Here is a 12269-nt window from a genome sequence, read left to right on the forward strand (position 1 = left end):
GAGCACTATAACAACTTGCAGTCTTTTCTTACCAGAAGCTCAGTTAATCATATTGTAAAAATATATGTGAATTGACCTCCAACAAAATTGTCATGGAATGAAAAACCTCTTTTAGCATTTAACTAACTATACAGTCATTTCTTATCAGAAGCTCTTTTAATCATACTGTAAGAATATATGTAAATGGACCTCCAACAAAATTGTTATGGAATGAAAAACCCTTTGTTCAGCATTAAACTAACTACACAGTCATTTTTTTACTAGGCTATGTCTCTATACTAGAAACATACATTTTGGCCTACTGAGATCTTCTTGTGAAGTGGAAACCATGTTATGAGCACTAAAACAACTTTGCATTCATTTTTGATCAGAAGCTACTATTACCTCGTCTCTATGCAGGAAACATTATGTTGGCCTCTGAAAGCTTCTTGTGATTGTTCTATATCTATGGATGCAACCCAGTATGGTGCTGAGTCCTCCAGTCGCAGCCCCGGTATCAAATAAAAGTCCCACGGTCGCTCTCCGGTTCCTTGCGGCGCGGGAGGGAACGCGTGTCTTCCTCCTCTTGTAATTCCAGCCAGAAAACACACAGCTGCGAAGGCGAACTCTTACCCCCCGCGGGTCGTTCCCAGGGCCCCGCGGCAGATGAACGAGTACGAGTTGCGTTCAGCATGCAGTGCCAGCTCGTGTTGTATCTCTTCGGCAGCCGAAGTCGCTGGATCTTGCATGTGATGCAGTCAGACTGGTCCGGCTCACATACCATGCTTTCCTGCTTCTCAGGTTCTTCCCCGATGTTGCTGCGAGGCATTCATTTCGGCCAGCACTTCCTTCACTGTGCTATGATATATCACTGATTTAAGCACACTTAGCTGCTTCTCCAAGACCCAGTTGATTAATTCCTCCATATTAGAGAACGTGTTCACATTAGCCACCACTCCATTAGCCGCAGACATGCTAGCGAATTTCTCCAATTCAGACCACTCGACAGTCCAGGCGACAACGAGACCCGCTCTTTCGTGCATGCAGGCGTTTCACCGAGTCACCGTGACAACAGACAAAACAATTTGGCATTGAAGAAAAAGTAATAGACCTGGTTATTTAATGAAATACGGAGGCGAGTGTAGGAGCTTAGCCTCTTGCAAGCATAGTGGCCGCCGGTCACGTGCTTCTCTGTTTTAGCTTGATTTTAAAGAATCTGTAAGATGTTTTGTAAAATATTGATTGATGAATTATAAAAAATAAAAAAAAGAATGTGATATAATATTACACATCTGACTACTAACTTGTTTTTAAGTTTTAGATGCTTGATTAAAAATTAAAATTAATTTGTGCACCATAAAATTCTCATACTTGCCATTTCAATAAGGAAAGAGAGTGAAATAAATTTAAAGGAACACTCAGACTAATTGGGACTTTGGCTTATTCACCGTATCCCCCAGAGTTAGATAAGTCCATACATATTCTTCTCATTGCCGTGCGTGTCATAACTCTGTCTAGCGCACCCACTGCTAGCCTAGTTTAGCACAGATCCTGGAGTTAACCGGCTCCAACTAGCCTACTGCTCCCAAAAAGTGACAAAATAATGCCAACATTTTCCTATTTACATGTTGTGATTGTATTAGTCACAACGTGTACAAATAACAAGGTCACATGAGACAGCCATTTTCTAACCGTATACAAACTGGGAACTATCAAAGCTGATCTACGGAAAGCCATTTCACTCCCTATTAAGCCCCATTATACCATATTTGGTTGCAGTTCCACCAGAGTTCCACTGGGGGTGATCGCGGTCCAGTGCAAATAGAGCCCTTTATTTAGAGAGCGTGGCCAACTAGGGAATCGAATGTTCTGAGCTATCCCGTTATGTGATTGGTTCCGAGGTGGTCACGTGTTTCGTGGACTCCATGTTGGATACCAACATTCATCTGATTCCCATTGACACCAAGGGGGTAAGCGTCTCCTCACAACCCAAACCTCCTATGGCGCCATTTTGATGCTAATAAGCACTCACCTCCCGTTAGCATTCCATTGACTGCCATTCATTTTGACGTCACTTTGACAGTGAATAACTTTACATCTGAAGCGTTTAAAGACTCTATTTGTCCATTGTTTATTTCTAAAGAAACACGACAATGTATAAAAGGCTCCATTACCTTCTACCTCACATTATGGCTCCATAGCAGACGTTTCTGTAAAAATAGGCTAACGATTGTGTCATAACCACATGACTTACTGTCGCATAGTAGAGGAATTACCGTATAGTACAGGAGAAGCTCGCAGGCAGTTTCGACTTACATTAGCTGTTTAAGTTTAATTACTAATGTTAACTAGCATTTTAGTTAGCAATAATTAGCCTGTGTCCATGTTATCTCCTTACATATACCGTCTCTGCAAGATTGGGAATGATTGAGATTTCTCTTGGCACAGCTACCAGAAGACTTACAACTTTCAGACAGGTTGCTCACGTCACATTTACGTCGTCTCTCTCAGTTGGAGGCTGCGCAGTAACGCTCTGCGCTCACCAGAAAAGTGCTTCTAATGGCCTTCACTGGTCTCCGTCCAGAGCAACGGGATCTGTTGGTCCATTCTTATATACTGTCTATGATTGACACAGTGCAGGGAATAGTGGAAAAATGTAATAAATTATTTAAAAAATGACATAAATCACTGAAGAAATGCCCAACTGTTGCGCGTTTGGCTGCAACGAAAGACAGGGAAGCGGCAAAAGATTTCACAAGTCCCCCCGTGAACCAAAAAGGCGAAAAGTATGGGAGCTGTTCATTATTGTGTGAGGTAAATGTCAATTTCTCTCTTTAATATGATAACAAATTACATAGGACAGATATAGTAATACCATTGTTAATGGGTACCATGCTGTCAAAAATGTTCTAACACTGCTTAAGAAAATGAATGAAGTTTAAAGTTAGCCTTATGCTAGCGTTAGCTTTTTCGCTAGCACTCCATGTACCTAAATCAGGGTACCCCCAGGATCCTCCAACTTAAATTCAAGGCTTTTTAAGACCTTTTCAATACCATTTCAAACGAAATTCAATGCCAACTTTGTACCCATTCCAACAGAAGTATGAGGGGAAAATGTCAAATCTATATACGTTTTAAACCCTAGAAAATAATTATGTACATGTAGTCTACTTGAATTAAATATAACATTTTATTTAAATTATCAGTCATATTTAATACATACGCAACAGCGTTGTAGCGCACACGTGTGTGTATGCCTATTCTGATAACAAATATTTGATTTGTAATAAACAAACAAATAGATTTGAACTTGAAAATGTTGAAGACTACAGCCTTCGCAGCTCTGCTGCCTTGGTTGCAATTTTTTTGCCCTTTTTGTGGGCTGAGGCTTCACAATGGCCCCTCTCCACTGCAACACAAACAAACAGTTATTGTCTTATACAGTATGTGTGAGGCTTTTCACCCCATAGTTTGACAAAGAAGCACAACCAAGGTGAGTGAGATAAATACACACTATTCTCAGGCAGCGTGCCCAGCTCTCGTACAGCCTGCATGCTGTGGGTGGACAGTCCAGAGATGTTCACAAGTCATTTTTTGGAAGACCAAGTCGAGTCTTTGAGGGGCAAGTTGTTCAAGTCAAGTCTCAAGTATTTGAGGGACAAGTTCAAGTCAAGTCTCAAGTCTTTTGCCACGAGTCCAAGTCAAGTCTCAAGTCTCTGGCCATCTGATCTGTCCCTAACACTGTATTGTTAAATCTTATGAATTCAAAGCATGTCCTGTAGCTACCATCATGCATCTCAGTGTCAGTCCAAATTACGCACAATAAGCAGTTTGAACTCACTGATGTAATGCCATTTTTTTTTCTAAGTGTTAGTAGGCTCAGTGAAACTGAGTCCAGCGCGAGGGAGATCCGACTCAGAGGAGGAGAGGTTAGTGAGGACAGTGTATCCACGGCAGGTGACAGTGCGCACGGATCCACTGCGCCACGCATGGATGAAATAATGAAATAGTAAATAGGACTACAGTAACAGAAATATGTGCAGAATTAAGACAGCCCAGTGTTTGGTGGACCGGGTACACCTTGTTCCCTAGTAGCATACAAATAATCCACAGTATTACACATCACCCAACACAGCGTTTGTTCCTGGGGAGATGGATCCGTGCGTCCCGCCTCCTGTGCGCCATGGATGTCTGAGCCTCAGCAACTACTAACTATAAAGATACAATCTGCCTGTTCCCAGCATTAGCACAACACTTTGCGATAGTTAGCTTGTTACCTGTGACGAATATATGCTAAATGTAACGTCTCTTTCACATTAGCAAGTGACTGACGTATCTGGGTGCGTTTTGAGATGCCTGATGAAGTTCGACGTTGTTACTGATGACAACAGGCACAACTCTGAGTGCGCGCACATAAGGCATAGCACATGCTTTCCACATGTTTCCCCAACGTATATGCGCCAATAACAGAAAATAGAAATACACAAATACATTTAGATTTAACAAGCAATAATTGCATGAAAACATGTTGACAAGTTTCGAAGCTCGAGTCCGAGTCAAGTCTGAAGTCACCTGTCCAAGTCTCAGACTCGAGTCCCCATCTCTGGGACAGTCCAGCTGGGTAGCCTTCTGTGCTAGTTTTCCTCTGGTCCACGTTACGTGTGTGTGTAGGGCCTATTCTGATAACACACATTTGATTTGTAATAAACAAATAAACAAAAAAACTAAATAGATTTGAACTTGAAGATGTTGAAGACTACAGCCTCCGCAGCTCTGCTGCCTTGGTTGCAATTTTTTCACCCAGGCTCACAAGTTCTGTCAACTTCTGCTTGTGGCTTCTTCTCAACGCGTTTGACTTGGCAATTAGCTCTGCCATTTTGCTGCCTTGTTTGCCCTCAGCCTCCTCTGCCATCTTGTCTGCATCCCTCTTCAGATGCTCCGCAACTTCCTGGATGGTCTGTCTTGTCTTTTTTAGCTGCTCCAATTCCTCCTCAATCATTATTCTTCTTTGACTATGCTTGAGATTCTTTTATGTTTCGTTCACTTTCGAGATGCATCCTGTACCTCACCCTTGCTGATGTGACTGAAGAAAGGAGCTCTGGTGTGAGGGGCACCTTGGTAACACCTCCATGCATGGGCACGTAATCGCACACAACTCTTTGTGCAATGACGGTGTCCTCTTGGATATTACAAGTTTCGACTTGTTTGTTAACAGAAAAGCCCCTCTCCACCGTAGCCTGCCCATGGGAGAAGAGCAGAAGGTTTCTGATGAAAGCCCAGAGCTGTGGGTAGGGCTGACTTATGTAAGGATGGAGAAACACATCCAGCCTCTTCTCCAGGGGCTTGAAGGACAGGAACTTCTCATTCCTCACCTCCAGGGACAGGAACTGTGTAAATTGTTGAATGATCAGATCACCTAAAGAAAGAGTGAATGAAAAAGCACTCACATATATATAATAATCCAATAAAATGTACATGTGTTTCTTTTGTAAATTGTATGCCTAACGTCAGACTTAATCTTATGTACCTGTAGCAACCCCGTCCAACTGCTTGTCTTGTAGAAACCTTTTGACTAGACACTTCATCTGGCCCTGACACAATTCAGGATCTGTATACATCATGGCCGGGTTAAGACAAGTCATTTGTCTTACAGTTGGGAATTTCAAAGGGTTCTTCTCTTGAATCTTCTTCACAATTTTGGACAGACCCTCCATGCATTACTTTCTGAACTGGAGGACGGAAAGCTCCTCGGTGGATCTACTCTGCTGCTGACGTTCCTAAGGATGAATGGGGATTAAATGAAGTAAATAGCTGCCTCTCCCTCCTCTTTCCTTCTAGCTAATCCAGTGATGGGTTGAGTACACCAGACTAACAGGGACACCAGGAACAACCTGGTCACACATGATGCATTTCCTAAATACCTTTATTGCAGCCTCAGCTCAAATGCCAACATCAACAGCTCTTAGATGAACCCTGGACTGTGTGTCACTAACATCAAGCCGGACCAAATGCTGAGGTGTGGCATCATTGAGAAGTTCCCGTTTGATGAATCGCCTCAGCAAACTCTATGAAAAGACAAAAATATACATATTTTACAATACATATCACTGTAACAATGAAAATAAGCACTCTGAGTTTACAATGTTTCTTTTTTTTCAGTATTATTCAATGAGGCTAATTTTCGGACTATTCAAAATATTAGCATTTTCAATTCATTCAGTCTTAGCTGTAGTCTTAGCGTTAAGTGTGAATGAGAGGAGATTTGACAATATGATATGACAATAAAATGAGAAGATTCACCTCACCTTCAGCAGTTCAGCCAAGTCATTACCAATGAAAGGCAGCACAGGCTCATCAGTCTGGTATTTGGTGAGGAAGGTGAAAAAGTGAAGCTTTGCCAGAATGAGAGGGTCTTTGGTTGCTGCAGCAATGGTATCATAGGAGGACGTCCCAGGGTTAGGAAGCTTTTTGGTGCTAACAGCTTCAACATACTTCATCATGTCTGGCCAGATAACAAGGGCCCTCTCCGCCACTGGGAGGTTCTCAACCCAGCGGTGACCACAAAAAGGTAAAGCGAAGATTTTGGACTTTGTGAGATTACAGAAATCCTCCCTTCTTGCTGGCACGTTGTGGAAAATTGTATGCAGAGCTCTTAGGAACTTCTCCATATGCCAATCGGTGAATCCACATTTGACAGCATTATGAGAGAGTATGCAGGCCACAACTCCCCACCACTGCCAGCTGAGCACCCCCAAAATGCTCTGCATGCTCCTGCTGCAGCATCTCAAAAAAACGCCAATTGACATTGGGTCCATCCATAGACAGAGAGACCATCTTCCTCAAGTCAAGGTCACATACACACTCCTAAAAGACATGAAAAGCAAATTTTAAACAAACACATATTATATACATAATAGTTATGTAAGGGATAATCACCTCAAGGCAGGGCAATAAACAGTTTGATATGCCCGGCTTGTGGACGGCTTACCGGGGGCGGTTTATTGCCCTGCCTTGAGGTGATTATCCCGTTTATTCTACTTCTTACTTGCCAACATAATAAAACAATTCAAATACTTTAAATATTAAAAATATTAAATGTATACTATGTTTGAGTTCATCTCCCTCAAAAAGTAGTCCCCTTTAGAACTACGGTGAATAACGTTAGCTCAGCTGTAGCTGAAACAATAAAATCTGTTTCCCTGGTTACGCCTGACGGTTTGACTAATACCTGGAACAATCATTCCCATCCATCAGGTTCTTATGCAACGCAAACGTTGTTCACTGCTCCAGGAATTAGGAAGGACCTTAGATACGACTTGCCTCCCTTAGCAACCGGAGCTATTTATAGTCCGCTCAGCTGATAGAACCCTTCAGCTCAGCTACGAGCCAGAAAGCTAACGTTATGCTAGCAAGATCCAAAGTCAATAACATTGTGTACAGTTGGCAATCAGTAAAAATAATTTGACAGTATGTTGAACAACAAGACAAGCTAGCTATCCAGCCATGTCATTGTCCCCAAAACAATATAACAACTTTTATGAAGAATTTGATCCGCGATGTGTAACGTTACTGTCGGCCGCAGCCTGAAGTAGCGACCACACAAGGCTGCATCTGATCACTAACGTTAGTTTAATAACGTAGTTGCTACATTGTATCTCGCTTGCGAAACTATGTATCGACTGACCCTCCTGTAGATTTCCGGCACATTTTAGAAACTTTTTTTAAACAAGGTTTATTTTTAGAATGGACCTCATGTTTGAAATTTCTGTGATAGAAAAAAAAAATACAAGCGGCGCATTGATCTACTAATTGATGTCGCTGTGCACAGTCAGCAGGCAATATGCCGGGTTAATGCCCTCCTCCCAGCCAATCAGAATCAAGCATTCTTAAACGAAGTAGAAGAGAATTTGTGTAGTAGAGTAGTGAACAGAATTTCACCATCCAGTTTTACAACACATTTGCAAGGAGGTAAACACACGACAATCGTACAGTTAAAAAAAAAAGGCAAAATTAGTATACCAATACGAAAAAGTGGTCATATAAAAGTAAATTAATCTTGAAATAGCTATCCTCACAAGGCCAACATTTACAATATTGTTCCCTGAAGTAAAAGGCGACATCCTGCTAACAGTTTGCTAACGATACAGATACAATTCAGAAAAAAACTTACTTTAAAATGTTTGAGCAGGTCCACCGCCGTTGCATGACCCATAAACTGCGAGCCCAAGTATCTTGACTTGACGTGGTCGTCAACCCAGTAGCGAATATGAAGGTCCAACTGCTTACTTTTCGTCATCTTATTGAGGCTCTCATCAAACATGACCACAAACCCGTTTGCCATATTTACCTGGTCAGTCAGTTCTTTAGTTATAAAGAGAGCCAACCCGAATTTAGTTATATATGCAGTTTTGTTGCTTCCACACGAGAATGTAGCTGCAACCTCGGAGTCAGGAAACATGGTTTTAAAAATCTCTGTAATGTTCTCATTCGATGTGTAAGAGTGGTGCTCCGAGACTGTTTTGAGGACCCACATCACTTCTGCCCGCAGCGTTGGTGTCGAGCTACAGTACGATAGGATGTTCCTTGGCTGTGGTGGCAATGCTTCTAATATGGCAATTTCTTCATTACTGCTAGCCACAGCAGTATCAGTAACCGAAGAGGTCTGCAGTGGTGCACAGAACTGCACAATTGGTGCCTGGTGCTGGCGAGCAGTACTACACGCTGTGTGTTTGGCACCCTTCATATGTGAGTCCAGGACTGTAATACCCATCGTCGCTAGCTTAAAAGCTTTTCGCGCTCAACAGCAATAGGCCTCGCGCTCATTACCTGGCACAGACTTGACCCAAACGTAATTTGGATTCTGTGGCCACAGCGGATTAAACCGACATTTCCCATTTTAGACGACAAACTAGGCTAGGCTAGGCTAAGTACGGGGCTACTATCTTGTTCTGTACCTCACTTGCCTAGTAACCATAGTAACGGGTATGCACACTTTCGCGCTTTCTGCTATGACGTGGAGCGCGAGGTGCACTCAACGTTAACGCTGCATGAATTTTTAATTAGCCTACATTAGTTAACAGTTAATTTTGTTACGGTATGAAATTAATCCTAGGAAAGGCAAAAAATATAAGACCTTTGTAACGAAATCCAAGACTTAATATACCAAATTCAAGGCTTTTAAGGCCTGAAGGATTTTAATCTAAAATGTGACCGATTTGTCTGGCCCTAAAAAGGCCAGACTTAATCTGACTCCAATTCTTTGGTCACTATTTTGTGTTCGTTTACTGGTAGATCAGAGAAATAAAACTCAGGAATCAAATCAAGACCAAGAATTGTCCAGTTAAAGTTAATAACAAGTTTAGTGAATGATATTGCAGAATACAAGTACATGTACATGGATCCGATACAAGGCAAAGTCTATCTCCTAACGGACCGACAGCGTTTTCCCTAGCATCAGGTGCTACTAAGTTAAGATACTGTCTATTTATCCATTTCTGTCCCATCCCTGGTGGTGCCCTCATCAGTTTGGATCCAGTCCAGATCTTCTGGCTCCAGCCGGCTCCTGACTGATTTGTAACACTGTATAAAAACATGACCTTGACTTCCAATTCTCAGCTCAGAAGAAGCAAGCCGCTATTGTTGGATTTTGAACACCTGTGTTTTAATCTCCAGCAAACTTTAAGTTTTCATGAGAGCCAGGTCATTTCCATACAGTGTCACAAATCCCGCGCTTGCAAGGTGCTGACCATTGTTTGCCTCGTTCCCTCCCCCGATCAGAGAGGATCTTTCTCACACTCCCTTAATGTCTAATCACTGTAAAACTAGATGGCCTCTCATAACCCAGGGAAACAGAGGCACTGAGGTCAGCACCATGAACTCTAAAACCTTTTCTTAACACTTTCACAAAATATATTCTAACAGGCCTTAATTTGAGATTATCAAATTTAAGAGTTTTTCAATGCTTTTAAGACCCCGCGGGTACCCTGCTAAATGCTTGTGATCTTGTCATATGGCTTTTGGTCTCGACCGAGACCAGGTGTCTTTATTATGTTCATAACAATATTGGAGGGAAAGTGAAACACAGCTTGAACGGGGATGTTGTTCGGCTTTTCACAAGTTTAGAGAGCTAGCTAGCTAACGCTACGCCGATGTTTGCTAACGTTAGCACAACAGCGTTAGCTTAGCCTGCTAGGTAAATATTATGACTGCCTTCGGAGTTTCCACGTTGTCAACATAAGACCCGTGGCATTAGTGCACCTTTTGTACCATCATTTTATTGAATGAAATATTAAGCTTTGCTCCTCTGAGATGAGTGGGGTTTTGTTACGTTACACACAAAGCTAACTGGCTATAGTTAGCCTGTACGTATGCTAGCGGAATGGTAAACACTGCTCAGAGACTTATTAGGTGACTGGTCACTCACTACATGGGCCTTTTTTAGAGGCCCATTTACGATATAGAAGGTAAATATACACTGGAATATTTCCGTAAGGGGCTTTTACATATTGACAAATGTTGATAATAACATGTATATGCCTGTTTATGGTGAAAATAAGTGATTTATTTCAAGATAGCATATTCGCCCCATAGTAGTCATCTGATGTTGGTATCCAATATGGTGCCCATTATTTGAGTTGGCCACACTCTCTAAATAAAGGGCTCTAAGTGCAAAATGAATGGGACTCTATGGAGCTAGACGGCTAAATTTGTCTCTTTCACCTGATTGTCGTTGAGAAATCTCAGATTTGATTGTAGTTTTTGCAAGTTCAACATGGATTATAGGTCGAAAGTTGAATAAACGAGTACTTATGTCCTTTTGATTTCTTACAGGTTGAGTCGTTGTTGCCCATAACACGCTAGCATTCTGCTAATGAATGCTGATTGGTCAGCGAAGGACTGATTACGATCGGAGATCCCTCTTGACGGCATCCGAAGCAGAACCAGAATGTCGGAGTGAATATTTCAGCGTGGTCTTTAAAACATTAGCAAACCTCTTTCTAGCATGTGTATTGACAGAGAGAGCCTTACTGGTTAGGTGTGTTGTTGAGAGAGAAAAAGGAAGCGACTCTGAGCTTGCCGTAAAGCAGTTTCTCTGGCCGTATACGTGTATGACGTCATTGACATTTTAAAAGGCATTTTAGAACAAAAAAGCGACTTTAAATTGTTTTTCTTAGCCTCCCCTTTCAAATGCTACATTCAAATTACTAGACAAAAAATTATATCCTGAGAAAAGTGGATTTTGAGGGGTATAGCTCCATAGAGTCCCATTCATTCTGCACTGGCCTGTGAGCGCCCCCTATATGGAACTCTGGTGGAACTGCAACCAGTTCAGAAGCCGGAAGTAATGAGAGAGTGGAACTTCTTTGGAACTATATTCAGAAGGCGAAGCACTGCAACTTCTGCTACTTGGGCGGAGTGATTTGCAGCACACGAGAAGCCCCGTGGTGAGAAGCAGAGTAACAACGGTGCTTTTCAGGTGTTGCGCTAATCACTCCGCCCAAGTAGCAGTGCTTCGCCTTCTGAGAATATAATTCCCCATTTGAATACGGTTAGAAGATGGCTGTGTCTCATGTAATTTATTTGTACATGCTGTGACTATACAAATCGCATGTAAATAGGAAAATGTTGGCGTTATTTTGTCACTTATTGAGAGAAGTAAGCTAGTTGGAGCCGGTTACCTCCAGGATCTGTGCTAAACTAGGCTAGCTGTGGGTGTGACAGAGTTACGACACACACGGAGATGAGAAGGGAATGTATGGACTTATCTAACTCTGGGGGATACAGTGAATAAGCTAAAGTCCCAATAACTTGGCGTATTCCTTTAATGAACATGGTGCATAATAGGTTGATATGTTAGTGTCTTTGGCGATTAGACTCCATCGCATGTTAGTTTATAAGGGGTATAGAGGCTGTGGATATATAGGAATATCCCCCCGATGGAGTCTAGACACCGGTGGAGGTGATGAAGGGATAAATGATGCCTGAAGATCTGGATGGATGTGATGTGAAGCGGGGCTTCTGATGAAGGAACCCTTGGTGCTGGGAATAATAAGAACTGGAGGTGAATGGGGTGGAGGAGGGTTGGATCGATTTAGCCTGAAATGACAACTGCAGCAGAGAGTAGAACAGATTTAAAGTTTGAATGAAATGCGATAGCTCATGGAGATTGTGGCAAATCTGGTTGGTTTAACTGAAGGAGTAAACGCCCACATTCAGCTGATGACAATGCAGCTGATTAGGTTGGTAGAGAGAAATGTGAAGCATAGAAGTCTTCCTGAAATAATTTACGC

The sequence above is a fragment of the Sander lucioperca genome, chromosome 11, assembly GCF_008315115.2.
Source record: "Sander lucioperca isolate FBNREF2018 chromosome 11, SLUC_FBN_1.2, whole genome shotgun sequence".
Classification (NCBI taxonomy): Eukaryota; Metazoa; Chordata; class Actinopteri; order Perciformes; family Percidae; genus Sander; species Sander lucioperca.